Genomic DNA, 24,596 nt, shown 5'->3' on the forward strand with positions numbered 1-24,596 from the left:
CCATGATGTGGTCAAACGAGGATTCACATCATGGGTGTGCAGAAACTGTGTGATGCTATTTAATAGTATACCGTAACACCAAAGCAGCAAACATAGCAAACTATGACCATTAAATAATAAATGCAGCAACAGTTACCCCAGACACCAGAAAATAAACGCAATGGGCAACACGTCAGGACAAAACAAATGCAATGTGGGCACATTTGACCTGGAAAAAAAAGCATTTACTCACCTGACAGAACTCTTCTCTCACTCCCGGCCAACCTCTGGCGCACTGCTCCCCGGACCATCTTCTTCCTCCTGCAATCTCCTGCGCTGACAGGCAGAGCAGGGCTACGGGAAGATGGCATCCAAAGCCCTGTACTGGAGACACAAATAGTCTCCAGTACAGGGCTTCACCGGACGCCATCTTCCCATAGCCCTGCTCTGCCTGCCAAAGGAATATGCAGGCTGCTGGAGCGGGGCTGCAGGGAATGAACTAGTGCAGCGTCTATGAGACCCTGCAGCCACTTCATGCAATGGACGGTGGGCAGAGTCCCGAGGCCGGGAAGTCCAGCAGCTAAAAGCGGGACGTTTCCCGGGACCTCATGCAGCCTGGGACAGCGCCCCCCGAAGGCAGGATGCGTCCCGGGTAAAGCGGGAGGTCTGGTCACCGTATCTATACACGTTTTTGCCCATGACAATGTGTGCATTTCTCCAATTAATCATATGTGATGTGAACAGTGTGCTTTTTAAATTCACTACAGAAATGATATTGTGTAGTTCCAAACAGCACTGCCAGAGCAGGATCATCCACTTGGCAACCCAGGCAGGTGCCTGGGGCCCACCGTGTGTCAGGGGGCCCTACTGCCACTTTGACCCTCATTTCAGGTTACCAAAAGGACCATGGGAGGAGGGGGGCAAAACTTCTACCTTGCTTATGGCCACCTTCTATTGTAATCCATCCATGAGCACTGCTGCTTCTAAACTGTTCTCAAAGCTGTGCACTGTATCTGCGATCTTGTACACATTTTACAATGCATAAAGTGCATGAATCCTTAAAGAACAGTCATGTGTCCGAAAAAGGACTTGCAAATTGCATGCATACCCTCATGCATTAAGATGAAATGTAGCCCTGGGCAAGGAAGGAAATTTAGTAGTACAGTGGTCAGTTGGGCCCCCTGGCACCCATTAGGTCCCAGGCATCTACCTAGCTTGCCTGTTAGATGATCCTTCCAGAGGTCCCTTAAAACTTCTGGCAGATTATAATGAGCACATATACCGTACTTTCCGCCGTATAAGACGCACTTTTTCTCCGGCCAAAATGGGGAGAAAAAGTCCCTGCGTCTTATACGGCAAATGCAGGAAATCCCCGACTTACGAACACACGCCGATAAGAACCGCGACCCGCCACCATCGGGGATTCCCTGCATTGCTGTGTGGTCCACTCCCCTTTCCCTTATAATTAGTGTGGTGGTGGCAGCGGGGGCATGTATGTATCAGCGTTGCCGGTGTCACTGCCAGGCTCCCCGCGCTGACAGCTTTCCCAATCTGCCCTCCCCGCATATGTGCGCTCCCCCCCTGGTGTCCGCGCTACCCCCGCTTGTGTGTCCGCTGCCCCCCCCCCCCCACCCGGGTGTCAGCATAGCACTAGACAGTCATACTTACTACAGAGTCCAGCCGCTCTCCGGGAATGCAGACCTGGTCTCCTCTCTCGTCGCTCCCCCCCTGGTGTCCGCGCTACCCCCGCTTGTGTGTCCGCTGCCCCCCCCCCCCCCCCCGGGTGTCAGCATAGCACTAGACAGTCATACTTACTCCAGAGTCCAGCCGCTCTCCGGGAATGCAGACCTGGTCTCCTCTCTCGTCGCTCCCCCCCTGGTGTCCGCGCTACCCCCGCTTGTGTGTCCGCTGCCCCCCCCCCCCCCCCCCCCCCTGGGTGTCAGCATAGCACTAGACAGTCATACTTACTCCAGAGTCCAGCCGCTCTCCGGGAATGCAGACCTGGTCTCCTCTCTCGTCGCTCCTCTAGTGATGACTTCATCAATGACGCGTATTACAGAAGCCATCACTAGAGGAGCGACGAGAGCGGCTATGACTGCCTAGCGCTATGCTGACACCCGGGGGGGGGGGGGGGAGCGGACACACAAGCGGGGGGCAGCACGGACACCAGGGGGGAGGGAGCGCACATATGCGCGGAGGGAAGATTGGGAAAGCTGTCAGCGCGGGGAGCCGGGCAGTGACACCGGCAACGCTGATACATACATGCCGCCGCCACCACACTAATTACAAGGGGAAGGGGAGCGGACCTCACAGGGAGATGGGGGGGAGGGGCATCTGAGGGCACATGGGGAACACCTGGGGGCAACACCTAAGAGCACATGGGGGCACCTGAGGACTACACTAAGGGCACATGGGGACACTGGGGGCCACACTGGGACCACCTAATGGCACATGTGGGACACCTGGGGGCCCACTGGGAGCACCCAAGGGCACATGGGGAACATCTGAGGACTACACTAAGGGCACATGGGGACACTAAGGGCACATGTGGGACACCTGGGGGCAACACTGGGAACACCTAAGGGCACATGGGGAACACTGAGGGCACATGAGACACCTGGGGGCCACACTGGGAACACTCAAGGGCACACGGGGGACACCTGAGGACTACACTGAGGATACCTAAGGGCACATGGGACAGTAAGGACACATGTGGGACACCTGGGGGCCACACTGGGAACACCTAAGGGCACATGGGGGGCACTGAGCGCACATGGGGGACACCTGAGGACAAACAGGGACACCTGAGGGCACATGGGGGAATATTGAGGCTATTAATTGGGGGTAGAACACCTACAAGACGCTCCTGGAATATAGACGCATCAAGTTTAGTATATATTCTTTTTTTCCCCCTGGTTTTTGCCCTCAAAACCTGGGTCCGTCTTATATTCCAGAGCGTCTTATACAGCGCGAAATACGGTATTACACAAAAAGATTGTAGTCATCAATCAATAGACATGTGACATGAAATATGTGTAGTCTATAAATGCATATTGTGTTAAACTAATCATGTATAAACCCGGTGCAACCATTAAAATGGATTAAATCCAATTATTTTAAAAACACTTCAGGGGGCCACACACAATACAATAAAATGATCAGATTTTACGGCAATTTGATAAAATGATCAGATCTCCCGAAAAAATTGAAAACTTTTTTTGCATTCGATTCTGATCGGATTTCCCGTTTTCTTCGATTTTTATCAATCCAGAATGCCAGATATTTTTCTTCAATCTTTCTAAAGATTGTATGGTGTGTGTTACATTGTCAATTTATTAATATGCACACCCTAGCAATTTTGTCAGAGTTTCCAATAATTTTTATCATAATTGGGGAAAAATATAACATACGTGTGTGGTACATTGGTCATATTTTTCAAATGTTACAATCAGTTAGAAAAATTGATTGCAATTCTTAAATTGAACAGATATTTAAAAAATTGTATGGTGTGTGGCCACCTTAAGGCTTTGTTCACATCTGAAATCAAAATTGCCGACGCCAATGATTTTTTATTTTTTGCACATTTTTTTCCCCCTCCCAGCCCTCCATTGCGCGCTACGATTTTGTACAAAGCACTTTTGCAGAGTGATTCTGTTTTTCCGCTTCCTGACATCGGTCAGGAAGTGAACTCTTTCATCCAGAAATATATAAATACAATGTATTTATTCATGAAAATGTGAACGCAATTGCCACACAAAGCAATTTTGTGAGCCTTTTGCGTTTTTCCTATACCTTCCATTGTAACAAAATCTTCCTAAAAATGGTACATGCATCGCTTTGCTGAGCAGAAATCCAACAAAACGCGCTGATATGAACTATCCTATAAGGATTTATTGCACAAGCGCTTGTAGGGCTATTTTCAAAATCGCTGGCACTTAAAAAAAAATGCGCAAAACACCCTGGGTGTGAACTAGCCCTTTTTTTTGTTTTTTTTTTTGCAATTTTCCTTCAGATTGACGGTCAAATTGATTATTTCCAACAGGCCCAATCTGATTTCCCATAGTTGTTCTGATCGATTTTCTAATCTCTTCTATACAAAATCGATTGGAAAACAGATTGGCACTGTCGGAAATAGTCAATTTGACTGTCAATCTGATGGAAAAATGGATTGTGTGTACTAGGAATTGTGTTTTCTAGTACACATGTAAAAGATCCAACATACCTCCTGTCTACTTTTGTTTTAAGAACAACTATAACATGAGGGATATGGAGGCTGCCATAAGTGGACCTGAACTCTTGCACAGCACAGAAGGAAAACATAGAGAAATGTACCATGTATGTATTTAGAGAGTTTAATTCCCCTTCATTTGTGTCTAATCACAAGTTGTAATTTGATTTCTCCGTGTCACATGACTGCCACAGCAGAGATGGCAGATAAGCTCATTAAAGGGGAACTGAAGAGAGGTATATGGAGGCTGTCATGTTTATTTCCTTTTAATCAATACCAGTTGCCTGGCAGCCCTGCTGGTCTATTTCTCTGCAGTAGTATCTGATTAAAACCAGAAACAAGCATGCAGCTAGTCTTGTCAGATCAGACTTATAAGTCTGAACCACTGAAACACCTGATCTGCTGCATGCTTGTTCAGGGGCTATGGCTAATAGTATTAGAGGCAGAGGATCAGCAGGGCTGCCAGGCAACTGGTATTGTCTAAAAGGAAATAAACATGACAGCCTCCATATACCTCTCTCTTCAGTTCCCCTTTAAAAGCCCAGGCTGTTAACAATACGTCTGCTTCCTTGAATTAGGAAGGAGAACCAGTGCAGATTTATTTTAAAAGGGAAGGTTTAGGGAGTGGGATAAAAAAATAAAAATCCATATCCACTTACCTGGGGCTTCCTCCAGCCCGTGGCAGACAGGAGGAGCCCTCGCCGCCGCTCCAGAGGCTCCCGGTCGTTTCCGGTGGCCAACCCGACCTGGCCAGGCCCGGCTGCTAAGTCGGGCTCTTCTGCGCTCCAATCTGCGCCTCACGGGGGCGCGCTGACATCATCGGACGTCCTCCGGGCTGTACTGCGCAGGCGCAGTACAGCCCGGAGGACGTCCGATGACGTCAGCGCGCCCGCGTGGGACGCAGAAGAGCCTGTCGTTGGAGCGCAGAAGAGCCCGACCTGGCAGCCGGCCTGGCCAGGTCGGGTCGGCCACCGGGAGCCTAAGTGGATATGGTTTTTTATCCCACCCCCTGAACCTTCCCTTTAAGATTTGTATCGGGTATAAAGACTTTTTTTTGTTTAAAGGAGAACTGTAGTGAGATATATGCAGGCTGCCATATTTATTTCCATTAAAGCAATACCAGTTGCCTGGCTGTCCTGCAGCCCAATTTGGCCGCAGTAGCGTCTGCATTGCATCAGAAACATGCATGCAGCTAATCTTGTCAGATCTGTCAATAACGTCAGAAACACCTGATCTGCTGCATGCTTGTTCCGGGTCTATGGCTAAAAGTATTAGAGGCAGAGGATTAGCAAGATAGCCAGGCAGCCTCCATACTCTTCTCACTACAGTTGTCCTTTAAAGATTATTATGCTGTTGCATATATTTTAGAGCAGAGATGACGTTATGAGCTCAGGTCCGCTTTAAATGTTGCCTAGCTGCCCTGCTTGATCCTCTGTCTCTAAGGCTACTTACACACCAGGATGTTGCGTTTAGGGGACGTTATAGGGCACATAACGTGCCCCTAACGCAACGCCTGATGGTGTTGGAGCAGGACGCTACCAAGAGCCGCATTACAAGCAGCTCTTGGTGCTCCTGCTCTGTCGAATGCGCTGCGGAGACCACGTGAGCGGAGTTCTCCGCATCACGTGGTCCCGCCAGCCAATCAGCGGTCGCTCCAAAGAGTAAACACTGCAAGTGCAGTGAATGCCAAGTAGCCATGTGCCTGGCTACGTAGCGGCCTCTCCCCGCCTCCTCTCCGCCCCTAAAATAAAAAAAACACCCGTACTGAGCATGTGCAAACAGTCTAACGCGGCTTAGCCGCGTACAAAGTATTGCATGCAGTACGTTGTCTTGACGTGAAGCATTACTGTGTAACGCAACGTGGGCACTGTAAACAGCCCATTGATTTTTCATTGCTGTGCTGTGGGGGTGCGTTACAGGCTACTCTAACGTGCGCCTGTAACGTCCCACTGTGAAAGCAGCCTAAGGCTAGGAACATACATAACAGAAAAGCCAGCGTTGCAGAAAACGCAGCGTTTTTGCCGCTAATGGAAGTCAATGGGCTGCATCAAAAAATGTATATTAAAAAACGCATATGCGTTTTTGGTGCACTTTCAAACATGCATTTTTAAAAATGTTTTGTTGCATGATTTTCAGAAATGCATCAAAATGCACATAATGAACATCAATGGTAACGCAATAGTATGCGTTTTTCATGCGTTTTTATATGCGCTTTTTTATTGCATTTCCGCTTCCTTTTGTCTTCCTAGTGATTTGCATAAAACGCAATTAAAAAACACATATCAAAATGCATTTGCGTTTTGTATATGCGAACCACAAATGCATAAAAAATGCCTGCGAAACATTGGAAAAATGCATATGCGGCAAAAAACACCAACACAAAAGCACCAAAAACGCACTAAGAATGCACACACACAAAAAAAATGCACATGACAGAAAACTCGCACCCAGCCTAATACTTTTAGGGCTTGTTTACACTGCAGGCATTTTTGTTAATTTTTTAAGCGCGGGTGATTTTTCAAAATTGCCCTGAAAGCGCTTACACAATGATTCTGTATGAGATAGTTCACATGTGAGCAGCTTGTTTGCGTTCCTCCTTGTAAAGCGGTGCTTGAGCCATTTTTGACGCGATTTCGCCTCAATGGAAGGTATAGAGAACGCAAAACACTCACAAAACCGTATTGTGGAGCGATTGCGTTCGTGTTTTTTAAGAATAAATACATTTAATTTAATCTTTTCTAGTTCTAAGAGTTCACTTCCTGACTTGCGTCAGTGAATTACCAAAACGCTGGAGAAAAAACACGTCGGAAACCGCTAACTACAAAGACGAATTGCCCACCCAAGTGCCGGCAATTTAAAAAATAAAAAAAACGCCTCAAAAAAAGCCCACCGTGGACGGACGCGTGAGCGGAACTCATGTGAACAAGGCCTTAGCCATTCACCCTGAACAAGCATGTAAATCAGATGTTACTTACATTATTATCAGATCTCATAAATGTAGCAATCTTCTTGTTTCTCATGTTATTAAAACACTACCGCAGCCAAATAGATCAGCAGGACAGCTAGGCAACTGGTATTGTATAACAGTATATGGCAACAATATGGCAGCCTCCATATTCTACTCACTTCAGTTGTGCTTTAGATCTATCCCTTCCTCTGATGGGAGCCAAAGCCTACTCCATAGCCTGTATGGTAAAAGTCTACAGACTGTCCCCATGCAGATCTTAATGGATACATTACTCATTAATAAATGCACAAATTGACATCGTGTGTGTGTGTGTGTGTCTGTGTCTGTGTGTGTGTGTGTCTGTCTGTGTGTGTGTGTGTCTGTGTGTGTGTGTGTCTGTGTGTCTGTGTGTGTGTGTCTGTGTGTGTGTGTCTGTGTGTGTGTGTCTGTGTGTGTGTGTCTGTGAGTGAGTGTCTGTGAGTGAGTGTCTGTGTGTGTCTGTGTGTGACCCAGACATACTACACTGGGTAGGCGCAGTATGTCTGTAGAGCACCTGGGGTCACCAGCGAGCGCGGTCACTAGGCACCCAAGCAGACATACCTGCACATACGCAGCGTAGTAAGTCCAAGTCAGAGGGCGCTGACCACACCGACCAGAACCCATACAGCGGAAGTGATAGGGAAGCAGAGGCAGATGTGGGGCCGCCGGAGGTGCGGTAAGCCTATGCACACCTCCCCACACAAACAACAGGGAGTCAGTTTGTGGATTTATTTAGGACTCAGGTCTCCTTTAAGCCTGGTACACACTTTTAGGGCTCAAACTCTCTAGCAGCCTTTTCTAAGCGCTAGTGACCTGAGAAGCTCTTGTTAATACAATGCTATGGGGATTTTTATAAAATCACAGTCCTTGAGTGAGATCACCCCCATAGCATTACATTAGCAAGAGCTTGTCAAATCACAGGTGCTTGGAAATGGCTTAGTAACTTACTGCTAGTGGGTTCCAGGCCCCCTTTGTGATTGGCTAATCACTGACCAATTCTACCACCTTTATGTAGTCCATAAATGTATTTTTTGTGGTGCTGATCATATATAAATAATAGAATATAATCATATTAACAACTCATTCATAAAAATTGACAGATGCCATTCACTCTTCAATCCCTCAGGTTTTCCAGCACACATGTTGAAGATCGGGAGACGCAGCGGACGAGACCGGGAGCAGCGGGACGGTGGCGGCAGCTGGAGCAGGTGAGATTACAATGCATAGGGACTGGGGGGGGGGGGGGGGGGGGGCACATTTATATTTGGGGGGACAGCAGCCAGGTGGTGAAGGGCAGCGTCACAAGGCCAATTCCCGAGAGATTTCATGGTGAAATTGATCGGGAATTGGCCTGCAGTGTATGGGCAGCCGACAGATCTTTTACCGAGCAGATTCGATCAGAGAGATGTATGGGCTCTTTAAAGGATACTTTAGCGCTAACTTCAAATCAAAAAGGAAGTTTAATGTGTGCATGTGGTCTGTGTTCTTACCGCACCTCCCGTGCCTTGGTTTCCCTCCGTACTCCAGTAATAATCCAAATTCTCCTCTTCCTGTTTGGCGCAGTCATTGACCTCCGACCCGGACATCCTGCGCTGTGCATGCGCAGTATGTCCACCAGGGCGCTTTGTGACCACACTCTGCAGCAACGCCATGTGGCGTAAGCATGTTCAAGTGGTCGCAGGACGCCCTAGCGCACATACTGAGCATGCACAGCACTGTATGTCCCGGTCAGGGGTCACCGACCACTCCGACGAGGAAGAGGAGAAATTGGATTATTACCGGAGAACAGAGGGAGACACCGGGGCATGGGAGGTACAGTAAGGATCCGCCCCGCTCCCCATACACAGATTAGTCGTCCTTCAATTTAAAGGACAACTTAAGTGAGAGTTATGTGGAGGCTGCCATGTTTCTTTTCTTTTAAGCAATACTAGTTGCCTGGCAGCCCTGCCGCTCCTCTGCCTCTAATACCTTTAGCCATAGACCCTGACCAAGCATAGGCAGATCAGTTGTCTGACATTTTTGTCAGATCTGACAAGATTTATTGCATGCTTGTTTCTGGTGTGATTCAGACACTACTGCAGCCAAATAGATGAGCGCATCTGACAGGCAATTGGTTTTGTTTAAAAGGGAATTAATATGGCAGCCTCCATAGTCTTCTCTCTTCAGTTGTCCTTTAAGTTAGCGCTAAGGTATCCTTCAACTGTTTAAATCTATCCATTTCTCTGATAGGAGCCTACTCAATAGCCTGTATGGTAAAAGTCTTCAGACTGCCCCGTGCAGAACTAAGACATGTCAGGACACAGTGTTTCTCCTTTTCTGGATATCATTAATATGCTCCCTTGCTCTATCTTTTAAATGGCAGCTAGTCCATCCTACATATTGAATCTTGCATTATGTGCATGTAATGACTTACAGTATCTCACAGAAGTACAACCCTCACATTTTTGAAAATATTTTATTATTTCTTTTCATGGGGCAACACTGAAGCTATGAAACTTTGATACCATGTAAAGTAAAAAAGTGTAAAATTGCTGTCCCATCAAAATATCTTAACGCACAGCCATTAATGTTTAGACAGCTGGCAACAAAAATGAGCACACCCTCAGGCATAGGTGCTTCCCAGTATAGCCAGGCATGGGTGCTTCCCAGTATAGCCAGGCATGGGTGCTTCCCAGTATAGCCAGGCATGGGTGCTTCCCAGTATAGCCAGGCATGGGTGCTTCCCAGTATAGCCAGGCATGGGTGCTTCCCAGTATAGCCAGGCATGGGTGCTTCCCAGTATAGCCAGGCATGGGTGCTTCCCAGTATAGCCAGGCATGGGTGCTTCCCAGTATAGCCAGGCATGGGTGCTTCCCAGTATAGCCAGGCATGGTTGCTTCCCAGTATAGCCAGGCATGGGTGCTTCCCAGTATAGCCAGGCATGGGTGCTTCCCAGTATAGCCAGGCATGGGTGCTTCCCAGTATAGCCAGGCATGGGTGCTTCCCAGTATAGCCAGGCATGGGTGCTTCCCAGTATAGCCAGGCATGGGTGCTTCCCAGTATAGCCAGGCATAGGTGCTCCCAGTATAGCCAGGCATGGGTGCTTCCCCAGTATAGCCAGGCATAGGCACCTTCCTCCCAGGCGTCCATTGCAACATTGATACCAGCAACCCCTGTGATCACATGTGGTTATCTCATATCTCTGATAGGAGCCTACTCAATAGCCTGTATGGTAAAAGTCTTCAGACTGCCCCGTGCAGATCTAAGACATGTCAGGACACAGTGTTTCTTCTTTTCTGGATATCATTAATATGCTCCCTTACATTTCATGGGACAACACTGAAGCTATGAAACTTTGATACAATGTAAAGTAAAAGTGTACATTTGCGGTCCCATCCAAATATCTTAACACACAGCCATTAATGTGTAGACAGCTGGCAACAAAAATGAGCACCCCCACCCCCCGTGAAGAATCACCTGCCCAAAGCGACAGTATTTTGTGCGCCCACCATTATTTTTTTGCACATGTGCGCCCCACGGATTGGCAAAAAATTTGGAACTTCTGCGTCGACCAGTGACTTCTATGTATTCCGCTGGGTTGCAACAGAAGTCTGACGGTCATGCGCTGTTGACTTTGCAGCGAGTTTGTGGCCAATAGGGAACTTCCGACGCAACGCAGTAAGCGTATTAGGTCACATAGACTTTCATTGCTGTTGCGTTACCCTGTGTGTAAAAAGGGTAACACAATGCAAAAAAAGTGGCCAAGTGTAAGTTGTGGTGCCCATACATGGTACAATAAAAACATTCGATTTTCCTGTCGATCGAATGGAAGTTAAAAATAATCTTTTTTTTTTTTTCAATCAAGAAAAACGATTATCCCATGTTTTTCAATAAAAATCTGATTGTGTTGGAAAAATGTTTATATTCGAACAGAATAAATTGGACAAAATTATCTAATTGAAAAAAAATAATAATGAAATGATTGTACCATGTATGGGCACTTTAAGAAGAAGCAAGCCAGGTGCAGAAAATCAGTCGCTATGGTATTGTGTCATTACAGTTTTAAAGAGACTCTGTATCGAAAAAAAAAAGGGCCCCTGGGAAGAAGTTACCTCGGGAGAGGGAAGCCTCTGGATCTGATTGAGGCTCCCCCGTCCTCTTCTGTCCCACGGTGGTCTCGCTGGGCCCCTCTGAAGCAAAAGCCGACAATTTGTCAGGCTGTGGCTAAGTGGCGCCTGCAATATTTTCCTTCTCCATCTCCAGCAGGCGCAGTAGCGGCTCTCAGCTCAGGTCAGGCGGAAATAGCTGATCCCAGTCGGGTCCGCTCTACTGCGCAGGAGCAGATGACTTGCGTCTGTGCAGAAGAGTGGATCCAACTGGGATCAGCTATTTCCACCTGATCCCGAGCCGAGAGCGGCTACTACACCTGTGCTGGAGCCAAGAAGGTAGATATTTACATGACCGCCATTCGGAGCGGCCCAGCAAGACCACCGTGGGACAGAGGAGGATGGGGGAAGCCTCAATCGGATCTAGAGACTTCCCCCTTCCGAGGTAAGTACCCCAGGAGCCCTTTTTTCGATACAGGTTTTCTTTAAGTGCCTGGGCTGTGTATATTGCATGGAGCAGGAGCAACAGGGTCGGATACTTGGATAAGTAACACAGGTCAGGGCCTCAGGCAGCTACTGCTGAAAGAGGCTGCATATAAAAGAGGGGCTGCAAATGAGGAGCAACACATAGGAAAAAGTAGCTGCAGTCAAAAGGGACCTATACATGACAGAGAGGCTGCTGGACATGGATGAGGGGGCTGCACATACATTGTGAGAGAGCTGCTTTACAAAGAATGGAAGTTGCAAGAAAGTTAGTCCAGTGACTCAAAGGAGGCTGTCATCTTTATCCCAGTTTGAAACTTACAAGCTGCTAGGCAGTGGGTGGAATACAGTCCCAGTTTCTTAAGAACTTAAACAGCCAAGAAACATTGGGGGACAGCTTGAGATAAGGTTTTACTGCAGGGAAATTCAAGGGGTCATTATTTCTGCTTTGTTTTATAGCTTAAAGAAAAGAGAACCTGTACTGAGTAAAAATATTTAAAATAAACACATGAGGTAACTTCAAATGAAAATTACAGAGTTACCTTGCCATCAGTTCCTCTCAGAAGCTCACCATTTTCTTCTGACAATAATCCCTTCCAGTTCTGACAATATTTTGTCAGATCTCAAATATATCAGTTGCTGTCAGTAAAATATCAGTTGCTGTCAGTTATAGCTGAGAGGAAAACTGATGTACCAGGCAATGTCCATGTTTCCCTATGGCTCAAGTGGGCGATGTTACAGTTTAACTGTGTGCTGACCAGAAAGCTGTTATGGGTAATGGCTATTTTCAAAATGGAGGACGGAAAATTCCCTTGATCACAGTGAACAAACAGGACGCGGGACAGTAGAAAGACACTGAGGAGTAGACTACATGGAAGGTAAGTATGACTTGTGTATGCCTATTTTGACTTTTATTTTCAGTACAGGTTTTCTTTAAAGAAAAACTGTAGTGAGAGAGGTATATGGAGGCTTCCATATTTATTTCCTTTTAAGCAATACCAGTTGCCTGGCTGTCCTGCTTATCCTCTGCCTCTAATACTTTTAGCCCTACACCCTGAACAAGCATCACGTGTTTGGCATTTTTGTCAGATCTGAAATGATTAGCTGCATACGTTTCTGGTGTGAGACACTACTGCAGGCAAATAGCTCAGTGGGGCTGCCAGGCAACTGGTATTGCTTAACCACTTAAGTACCAGCGGGCTCTGCCCCCTTAAAGACCAGAGACCGCTGGTACAAGGACGGAATCCTGACGAATCGCCGCGCATACCCTGCCGCTGTCGCCGTCATTGCTGCTCGCCGGGGCGATCCTGACACCCACTCTGCCGTCTCCATGAGTTTTAAATCTGAAGTTTTCGGTGAGACAGATACACAGACAGTGACAATTTAGAAGTTTAATATAAGTGTTGTAAAAAAAAATCCCCCCCTCCCCCTGCAGAACCAGGTATAGGTGCTCCCACTATAGCCAGGCATGGGTGCTCCCACTATAGCCAGGCTTGGGTGCTCCCACTATAGCCAGGCTTGGGTGCTCCCACTATAGCCAGGCTTGGGTGCTCCCACTATAGCCAGGCTTGGGTGCTCCCACTATAGCCAGGCTTGGGTGCTCCCACTATAGCCAGGCATGGGTGCTCCCCATACAGCCAGGCATGGGTGCTCCCCATACAGCCAGGCATGGGTGCTCCCCATACAGCCAGGCATGGGTGCTCCCCATACAGCCAGGCATGGGTGCTCCCCATACAGCCAGGCATGGGTGCTCCCCATACAGCCAGGCATGGGTGCTCCCCATACAGCCAGGCATGGGTGCTCCCCATACAGCCAGGCATGGGTGCTCCCCATACAGCCAGGCATGGGTGCTCCCAATACAGCCAGGCATGGGTGCTCCCAATACAGCCAGGCATGGGTGCTCCCAATACAGCCAGGCATGGGTGCTCCCAATACAGCCAGGCATGGGTGCTCCCAATACAGCCAGGCATGGGTGCTCCCAATACAGCCAGGCATAGGTGCTCCCAACACAGCCAGGCATAGGTGCTCCCTTTAAAGACAGGAAGTAGGTAGATGTCAGTATTAGGTAGCTAGATCTGCTCCTATCCTTCCTGTCTATAGTATCTAAAACTCCTGTGAGTCCCCCAGATAGCAATATATTATACTGCATTAGGTAGCCAGAAGTCCCCCCAAAATAATATAAGATAGTCAAATAGTAATGGGTAGCCAGAGGTTTCCCTAAAATAGTACTAGGTAGCCAATGGTGCCTTCAAATAGTATTAGATAGCCATAGGTGCCACTGAGGTATTAGGTAGTAGAAGGTGCCACCTGGTTTTAGGTAGCTAAATCCCCTCCTGCTTTGGGTCCCCGCTAATATTCCTGACAGACACATGCTCTATGCTGCAAACCTCTGGCTCTAAATGTATGTCATGTGATCGGGAGCTGTAGGTATGGAAGCACAAAGCATGCAGCTGCCAGGAAGTACAGAAGAGACCCGACATAGCACTAGAGCAGATTAATATTGCACTGCTCCCCTGTCCTATGTGGGTAGAGGGTGCCAGGTGGGAAAGGAGTGTAGGTGTGAGTATATTTTACCTGCCACATGGGGGAGTTTGTATCCAAAGAGGGGCCCTATGGGTTGTTGCTGCACCCGGGCTTAAACTGACAATGTTTCAATCAGAAACGCTGTCATCGTCTGGACGGGAATTCAATGTACTATTGTTCTTTTACCGCTTACAAAGATGCACATTTAGGCCTTAGACACACCGCTGCAGTAAAAAAAAACAAAAAAAAACACTCCCATTGACTTGCATACAAATTACGGTGAAAATCACAGCAAAATTGCTGCAACTGCAACTTTTCAAAATATTGCGATCGCAGAGATATTGCCACAATTTTAATACAAGTCAATGGGAGCGGTTTTTAAAACAGACATAGTGCAAACGGCCGGGTGCACCGACGAAATAACCTACCCGTCGAATCAGCCTACATTCACTATCAAACGTATAGCAGGAGGGTTAAGGGAGGGGGAGGGGATAGTAAAGTCTATGGGATGTAGGTTAGTTCAACGGTGTAGGTTAAAGGGACTCCGAGCAGTGCAGAAACTGTGGAAAGATGAATATCATTTTAAAGCTCTCTTTCTCCTCTTTCCAATGATATATAAACCACTGCCCTACGCCTTTTAGTTTTCGCTATTTTCGCGATTGAAATTGCCGCGGCCGCGATTTCAATCGCGAAAATAAAGAAAACTAAAAGGCGTAGAGCGACGATTTAGGTGTCGCCAGAAAGAGGAGAAAGAGAGCTTTAAAATGATATCCATCTTTCCATAGTTACTTGTATTACACAAGACGACACTTTCCCCAGTGTCAGCAGCTCCATTCAGCAGAAAAAGTCGGCCTGTGTAATACAATGTAACTATGGAAAGATGGATATCATTTTAAAGCTCTCTTTCTCCTCTTTCTGGCGACACCTAAATCGTTGCCCTACGCCTTTTAGTTTTCTTTATTTTCGCGATTGAAATCGCGGCCGCTGCAATTTCAATCGCGAAAATAGCGAAAACTAAAAGGCGTAGGGCAGCGGTTTATATATCATCGGAAAGAGGAGAAATAGAGCTTTAAAATGATATGCATCTTTCCATAGTTTCTGCACTGCTCGGAGTCCCTTTAAATTTGTTGGAGCACCGGCACAGCGCTCTGCAGTGTGTCTCGAGCCGGTCACTCACCTCTCCGGGCTCCAGCAATGTGATTACTTACTTTACTCTTCCTTATTCCTGGTCTGTAAGGCTCCAGCAGCGTCTATCATCACATAATGCTAACGGTCACATGATGAGATGTTACTGGTGCCATGGAGATAGGGATGCTGAAAGGGAAGGAACGTGATTGACTTACTGGAGCCTGGAGAAGTCAATTACCTCTTCACTCTATTTTGCTTGTACTCTGCAATTTAGAGGGCCTGCCGCAGGCATTGAATGGATTCACAAGGCCAGGTGCAGGGGTCTCAGTGCCTTGTGGGTTATACAACCCTGCAGAGGTCACATAGGCCTCTAAAGTCATGAATCCCTCATTTGGCTGCACAACCAGCACAACTGTATGCCTGCCACTGGGCTGTGTCAGCCTGTAAGTGTCAGAGTAAACAACTGATCAGGCTACAGAGAGCCTTTAAAGTGTGCCTAAAACCAAGTAAAGAAAATGGGTTTCACTATCCTGGGGCTTCTACCAGCCCCCTGTAGCCGGGTGTGCCCTCGCCAGTCCTCAACAATCTTCCATTCCCTCGCTGCGGCTTAGTTTCGGTTTTAGGACGCTATTGCGGACAGCAACGTGAACAAGGATACGCGTTGCCAGCGCCATGCAGGCACAGTAGCCCACTGACTCCCAGTTGGCGAAACCGAAATGAAGCCACGGCGAGGGACTGGAGGATCGTTGAAGACCTGCTAGGGCCCACCCGGCTACAGGGGGCTGGTAGAAGCACCAGGAAAGTGAAACATTTTCTTTACTTGGTTTTAGGTTTCCTTTAACCACTTCAGCACCACAGGGTTTTTTGCTTAAAAACAAGAGCAATTTTCACATTTCAGCGCTCCTCCCATTCATTCACCAATAACTTTATTGCTACTCATCAGATGTAAATGATCTATATCTTGTTTTTTTGCCACAAATTATGCTTTGTGAGGGTGATATTTGCTTTTAGTAATTATGTTATTATCTGTGCATTTTAAAGGGAAAAATGAGGGAAAAAAAAGAAAAAACACACTATTTCTCCACTTCCATCCACTATAGTTTTCAAATAAACAATGTTACCATAGGTAAAACCCACACATTGTATTTGCTAATTTGTCCTGGTTATCTCAACATTTAAAGAGACTCCGTAACAAAAATTGCATCCTGTTTTTTATCATCCTACAAGTTCCAAAAGCTATTCTAATGTGTTCTGGCTTACTGCAGCACTTTCTGCTATCACAGTCTCTGTAATAAATCAATGTATCTTTCCCCTGTCAGACTTGTCGGCCTGTGTCTGGAAGGCTGCCAAGTTCTTCAGTGTTGTGGTTCTGCTATGAACTCCCCCTTCCAGGCCCCTCTCTGCACACGGCCTGTGTATTATTTAGATTAGGGCAGCTTCTCTCTTATCTTTTACAAGCTGGATAAATCGACCTCTGAGCTGGCTGGGCTTTCACATACTGAGGAAATTCAGACAAGGGCAAAGCTGTTTGCAGGAAGAAACGAGCAGCCTGAAACTTCAGTGCATGAGAGATGCAGGGGGAAAAAAAACACACAAATGATCTCTTGAGATTCAAAATGAAGGGTGTATACAGCCTGCTTGTGTATGGATGTATTTTCTATGTGTGGACATACTGTACATCAACCTACTTCCTGTTTTGGTGGCCATTTTGTTTGTTTATAAACAAACTTTTTAAAACTGTTTTTAACCACTTTTAATGCGGCGGGGAGCGGCAAAATTGTGACAGAGGGTAATAGGAGATGTCCCCTAACGCACTGGTATGTTTACTTTTGTGCGATTTTAACAATACAGATTCTCTTTAAATAATTTTCCTAGTACAATGTATGGCGATAATATATTAGTTTCTGGTTTGTGTTTTTTTTTTTCTCATTGTACTCTATCAGTAATTAAAAGCCCTTATCTTCATGATTAACAGTGATACACTCTCATGGCATACATATTTTAAAAGCTAAGTCCCTAGGGTAACTATGTATTCTCTTTTCAATGCTGTCACTTTTGTTTTTTTTTTACAAGTATTTGTTTAGGAGTATAGAGTACATGAAAATAACAGTTTTATTGCTTTTCATTCAGTTTTCCGGTAAAAAAAAATCACATGACTTAGCCCTCAGTTGTCAAACACCACAAAATCTATTCTCTCACTTGTCACAGTTAAAATGATACCCTATATACATAATCAGATAGCTTATTGGGCATACAGCACACTGTTTACCACAAGTACGCCTATCTACTCCCCTGAGCTTCAGATGAAGTTTTGTGGGGAGTAGATAAGCGTAGCAAGGGATTCAAAGTGGTTAATCCATTTTATCTGGAAAAGTTAAGAGCATTTTCTTTGCTTCATTACTTCTTCATTTAGATATATTTGAATTTAGAAACTGTTATGGAATGCCTTTTTTAATGATTTTGAGAAATAATGCAAGTTTGATATATTATCAATAATCGTTGATATAAATATATTGATAATGGCATAATTTATTCAGGTGGGGAGATAGCAGGCCATATTATATGAAACCGTTCACATATCTTTTCTTTTATTCTTGGTTTAAAATCACTGATCTGATCTGATCTCTGGGAATGGGAGAGCTAGGTGGTTCTCAATGACTCCAATCTCTATGCACCTATAATCGGAGGATTGTACCGTTTTGTGGCCAATGTCCTGGTAACTTGGAATGGGACAGATGTCGAGTTTACAGAGTTTCTCACATTTTTGAATGTTAACACTTATGCAATTTACGGGCATTTTGGGTGGCATTTTTTGGATTTGGAGAACTGTATTGAACAGGGGTCCCTCAAAACCAGAGCTTACAGAAAGTACGGTACATAGCAATAAACTCTATGCTTTTAAAGGAGTCATCAATTAAGTAATGCTACCTCCAGTACTACTTACCCGGGGCCTCCTCTCAGCCCCTGGCAGCCGCTATGTCCCTCGCCACAGCTCCGCTGGCCCCCCTTCCCCGACAGTGCGCAGGACGACCTCCATGTCTACCTTACTGCAACTGTGCGAGCGCTGCTTGTCAATCGAGTCCACGTTTTCTGCAGTGTACTGTGCAGGTGCAGAACTACTGCGCCTGTGCAGTACACTGTGGACAACGTGGAGTTGATTGACAGCGGCGCTTGCGCAGGTGCAGTAGAGGTCAGCCTCTGCACTGGGCCGGCGACTGCGAGTGGAGCTGTGGCGTGGGACATGTCGGCTGCAAGGGGCTGAAGGAAGCCCTGGGTAAGTATATAAGGGGGCAGCACTATTTTGCTGATGACTCCTTTAACTACTTTCGCCTCCTGGACGTAGAAGCTACGTCCAGGAGGCTATGTGCACTCCCGGCCCGCGGTTCGTTAGCCAGGGAATCAGTGAATCGGGCCATGGAGCCCGATCACTGATTCCTCTCCCCCGCAGAAAAAGCGACAGCTTCTCTCGGAAGCCTAGCTTTTTCTGCCTCCTACGTCCCTCTAAGCGTTCATGTTATGCAGTGGTCTGAATTGAAAAAAAAGCTGTGGTCCTTAAGGGGCGAAAAGACTGTGGTCCTTAAGTGGTTAAAGGGAATCCGAGGTGAGAGGAATATTGAGGCTGCCATATTTATTTCCTTTTAAACAATACCAGTTGCCTGGCAGCCCTGCTGATCCTGTGTCTCTTTCGCCATGGACCCTGAACAAGCATGCAGCAGATCAGGTACTCTGACTCGGCTGAATCAGGTTTGACTGGATTAGCCATACGCTTGTTCCAGGGTTTTGATTCAGACACTACTTATGCCAGAAGATTAAAAGAGCTGCCAGGCAACTGGCATGGTTTACAAAGAAATAAATATGGCAACCTCCATCTCCCTCTCACCTCAGGGATCCTTTAAAGGTGTCCATTTATAGTACAATCTTGATTGTACAATCTTACCACTTCTGTGTAATATGAGGGATCTGAAACTTCTATTTAATACTAACTCAGTCTACCTTTCTACTAAATAGATTTGGTAAGTTTGTACAATCACTGATGGGCACCTTAATGCTGGGAACAAGATGCAACTTCTAGTCCAATCGACGGTAATCGGTCGATTATTTCTGTCATGTCCGATCGGTTTTTGGTCGAGAAAAGGATCGATTTTGCAAAGTTATAATCGGAAAATCGATCCCTTTATCGATCTGGAGCAGTTTATACGTGTACATATGGTACAAGTTCCGTCCGATCACCTGTTGATCGTATGGGAAATGGCATTGTGTGTTCCCAGCATAAGGCATATGAGAAGGTGAGGTTAGTGTTAGGCCCAGGAGAGGGGAGATTGGTGTTGGGCACTCAGGTTAGTGTTGGGCATCAGATAGGATAGTGTTTTGGAAGAGGTTAGGAGTGAGTGCTGGCCAGATCAGCTGTTCATGCCCAATCTGCGATTGACGGGCTAATGCAGGCATGGGCAAACTTGGCCCTCCAGCTGTTAAGGAACTACAAGTCCAACAATGCATTTGCCTTTATGAGTCACGACTGTGGCTGTAAGACTACTGCAGTGCATTGTGGGACTTGTAGTTCCTTAACAGCTGGAGGGCCAAGTTTGCCCCTGCCTGGGCTAATGCATGAGTATCGCAATTCTGGATAGTCCACAGTTTGCCCAAACAGATACAACCCCCTCCCTAATAACACACAGCGAGGAACGTGGCTCTGTGGAACTACAAGTCACAGCATAGCATGCTGATAATTCAGCAGAAACTTTATCCTTTTTTTTGTTTGTTTTTAAACTGTGGGCCATCTCCCTCCAGCACTCTCTTCTACTGTACATTCTTAAGCTACATGCACACGTGATAATCGTTTCAGCCACTGATCATTATGCGTGCATAATGGCCGCTAATTGATATTGCTCGGGCACTGTTAAATATCTGTCCAGTCGGATTCTTAACGGCCCCAAATGGTCGCGCATGACTGTTGTGCAATGCTTTTTTACAGGCCCCGCCGACCACTGGCACCATTCTGTTGTCCACTGATCATCGTCCTTCTGCCCCCTCTCCATGGCAACAGAACACATTGCTAGCCTCAAGGCTAGGGAGGTGTCTACACAACATCGTTCTGTGAATTGTCACTTATCTGGGACTTCCTCTAGCCCCATGAGGGGCGTGGGCCCCCTCGCTGTCCTCCTGCTATGCGCCCTTTGGTAATCTGGCCAGTTGTGTGCTTCTGGGCATGCGCAGCCGCACACCCCCTCGCCACGCTCCCAGCCCAGGGGCATTCTAGGCCTACACAGTACTACTGCACAGGCTGCTCCCAGCTGCGGGACTGCGACGGGGTGCACAGGAGAGCGCGGCCAGAAAGATTACCGGAGGGGATTACAGGGCAATGGAGCGGCTGGACAGGGAGCCAACGCTTCTCATGGGGCTGGAGAAAGCCTCAGGTCAGTATAAATACACACATATGCCACTCAGGTTTTGTTTAACTTTTCTATATTATGCTCTTTGCTGTTTTACCACTTTCCCCTTCACACAATTCTGTCTCTTTCACCTCTCCCCTCAACACTCTCTCCACCATTTGCCTGCCCCCTTATCTCCTCTCTTCCATCATTCTCACACAAAAAACATTCTCTCACTCACACAACACAACCACACACACAGTCACACAACACAACCACACAGTCAGTCAGACACAATGGGACTCACCCCACTCCACACTCATAGGAACTACTGTGCACTTAGCTGAAAGAGTGGGCGGGGCAAGGGCGGATGCAGCACAGCAGCAGCTTCCCCCTCCTCTATGGCCAGTCTGCACAGTTTAAGACATCTTAGTGAGCATATTATACTACTATAGAATACAGGCTGTATATATACCGGGGAGAAACTAGGGAGCGAGGCCAGACTCACGCTCTGCTCCCTCCTGACGTCTGTGGGGGCGTGGCTTAGCCCATTAAGGCGGAGCCTGGTCCCGAGCTTTGACTGACACTTAGGGGCGGAGCTTAGCTCGAGCATCGATACACTCCTCTTGCTGCAGAGGAGGAAGAAGGTGCGGTTCAGCAAGTAAGTACGGGGGCGGGGCAGCCATTGAACAGAACAGTACCCTGTCTGTCCCTTTGTAGCCACTTGTTGGCAGGAATTACATATAAATGGGCGGGAGATCCAGGATCAGGCCCCTCCCTGTCAGCATTGAAGGGAGGGCAGCGGTGGATGATAGCAGGCAGGGCGGGGGCGGTGCCTGAGTCACACCTACATACAATGCAGTGCCCATAAGCTGAGACGCTGTCATGTAGAAGAATGAGGGGGAGGAGCGCAGTCTCCCCGCCCCTCCTGGTGGCCCTTCGCCGGCTGGAATGTTAGGTTTTATGCACACAATACAGGTTTTTGCCCATTTTAATTTGTGCATTTCTTCGATTAACCATGTGTGACATGTACAGCATGCTTTTGAAACTAAATATATTATATTATATATACATATACAGGGAGAGTCTAAAGAGCGAACCCCGACTCTCGCTCCCTTCTTGCTTACGTTTGTGGAGGCGTGGCTTAGAACCCTCGGAGCGAAGATTGGAATGTTGGCGGCGGGGCCGGGTCCCGAGCTTTGACTGACGGGCAGAGCTTAGCTCGAGCCTCAATTCTCTCCTCTTGTTTGGCAACTCAGATAAATGCAGCTGCAGGGGAGAAAGATGTGGTTGCTGCTGCAATTAAGTAAGGGGGCGGGGCATCCATTAAACAGAACAGTACACTGCCGTGCCCCCTAGATTGCCACTTGTTGGCAGAAATTACATATAAATGGGCGGGACGATCTAGGATCAGGCTCCTCCCTGTCGGCACTGAAGGGAGAGCAGCAGTGGATGATAGCAGGTGGGGCGGGGCGGTCCCTGAGTCACACCTACATACAGTGCAGTGCCTATAAGCTGAGATGCGGCCATGTAGAACAGTGGTTCCCAACCTTTTTCAAGCCGTGATACATCACGCCAAACGTTCACATCTCCGTGACACGCTATTGCTGGCAACTGCTAATAAGTGGCTGCCACTGCTGCAGGCATAGTTGCAGCTGCTAATCAGTGTCATCTACTACTGCTGACATAGTGGCAGCTGCTGGCACAATGGCTGTTATTGCTGCTGGCACAGTGGCCGCTGCTAGTCAGTGGCTGTTACTGCTGCTGGCACAGTGGCCGCTGCTATTCAGTGGCTGTTGCTGCTGCTGGCACAGTGGCTGCTGCTAATCAGTGGCTGTTGCTGCTGCTGGAACAGTGGCTGCTGCTAATCAGTGGCGGTTACTGCTGCTGGCACAGTGGCCGGCTGCTGATCAGTGGCTGTTACTGCTGCTGGCATAGTGGTGGCTGCTAATCAGTGGCTCTACTGCTGCTGGCACAGTGGCAGCTGCTAATCAGTGGCTCTACTGCTGCTGGCAAAGTGGCAGCTGCTAATCAGTGGCTGTTACTGTTGCTGGCACAGTGGCGGCTTCTAATCAGTGGTTGCTGCTGCTGCCAAGCTACATGGGAGTGTAGTCAATACCATGAAATAACTACATCAAACCTTAAGACAATAAAACATCTATATACATATATATACATATATAAACAAAAGACAAAAAACCCTCCAAGTTGGCATAAAATTGGCCGTGGCCTTCTTTATTGGTTAACTTAAAATACTCAAAGAGGTCCAAATAACTTTATTAAATATATAAATATATATATAACTTTTTCATCAAAACATCATAACAGCTAAAAGCACTTATTGTGATCCACCACTACGGTTCGGACCACTTATCATACTCAAACTTTCCGAAAGGACCCCTGAGCCGAACTTCGTCCACACACGCCCGTGTGACTTGAAGAACCAATAAAGCTTGACCACGACGAGAATCCCTTTTCCTCGAGGGGGAGGGTGGGTGGGGAGCTCCCCAAGCCGCTCAGGACTACAAGGTGAAATGTGCTGAACGGACCCTTCTTTTATACCCTGTAAATCTAGCTGATTGGTTGTTGCAACAATGTCTTTGCCCTAGCAACACCTGGCAGACTACCTTCAGCTCACCTGCCGACCAATCATAACTTTAGCTACTTTCTCTTACCCTGCAACCTGTACCTAATGGGGGGAACCAATCAGCAACACAGCTACCTCATCCATTGACACTAATGTTAAACTCCTGACAGGGGTATCTAGCACTATACTAATAATAACCTTTTCAGATTGACACAATCCCATGTAGGGCTTATTCTTATTCATTTCATAGCCCTTCTCATGGGAGTGTAGTCAATACCATGAAATAACTACATCAAACCTTAAGACAATAAAACATCTATATACATATATAAACAAAAGACAAAAAACCCTCCAAGTTGGCATAAAATTGGCCGTGGCCTTCTTTATTGGTTAACTTAAAATACTCAAAGAGGTCCAAATAACTTTATTAAATATATAAATATATATATAACTTTTTCATCAAAACATCATAACAGCTAAAAGCACTTATTGTGATCCACCACTACGGTTCGGACCACTTATCATACTCAAACTTTCCGAAAGGACCCCACCCGCCAGGCCTTCTAGCCTGGCACCAACCCCACAGCCAACTCGATGCAACATTGGAGGTCCCAATTGAAAATATCCAGACCGATGTCGCTGAGGTGTACACCATCTTGTCTGTACAAGCCCTGTGGCCCACCCTCTAGGTTAGTGTGCCTAAACGTAAAGATTCCAATCTTTGGCAGAAACTTCTCCAATTTATGGTTTAAGCGTCTCCTCACCTTTTCACAAGGGAAAAGATCCGAAGATGCCAACCACTTCCATCTGGGAATTATTTCAGAAAAAACAACAACTGATCGCGGAAATATTGCCCTAAAGACTGCCAAATTGTCTCTAATTTTGAAAAAGAGCTAGAGGGATTTCATCTTGCCAATGTCATTACCCCCTGCATGTATAATTAAAATGTCAGGTGCAGGCCAAATTTTACACAAATCAAATAACATATATTTTAAACGAGACCATACCAGTCCTCGCACTCCATGCCAGTAGACACCATACTCATCCGGATCCAAGTTCAGGTTGGTGGAATAACATCTGCGAAAAGCTCTGTTATGAGCCCAGAAAATAAAAGAGTGGCCAATAATCCAGACCACAGTCTTTACACCTGCAATTAAAACAACAGTTTAAGGGCGAACATACAGCCTGAAAGCATTCGATTTCCATCTACCCACTCTCTGAATTATAC

At 46.9% G+C, this 24,596-nt stretch overlaps 2 long non-coding RNA genes across 3 annotated transcripts in view; one reads left to right on the forward strand and one right to left on the reverse strand.

Moving 5' to 3' along the window:
* The window catches only part of LOC137546945 (uncharacterized), a 250,200-nt gene extending 241,796 nt beyond the window's left edge, over nt 1-8,404 (forward strand). Inside the window, exon 3 of the long non-coding RNA XR_011026406.1 lies at nt 8,320-8,404. This is a non-coding gene — a long non-coding RNA (uncharacterized lncRNA). The remainder of the gene's footprint in view (nt 1-8,319) is intronic.
* LOC137546944 (uncharacterized) overlaps nt 1-24,596 on the reverse strand; it is a 108,932-nt gene that overhangs the window by 43,196 nt on the left and 41,140 nt on the right. The window lies entirely within an intron of this gene.

Source organism: Hyperolius riggenbachi, chromosome 2 (genome assembly GCF_040937935.1).
Source record: "Hyperolius riggenbachi isolate aHypRig1 chromosome 2, aHypRig1.pri, whole genome shotgun sequence".
Classification (NCBI taxonomy): Eukaryota; Metazoa; Chordata; class Amphibia; order Anura; family Hyperoliidae; genus Hyperolius; species Hyperolius riggenbachi.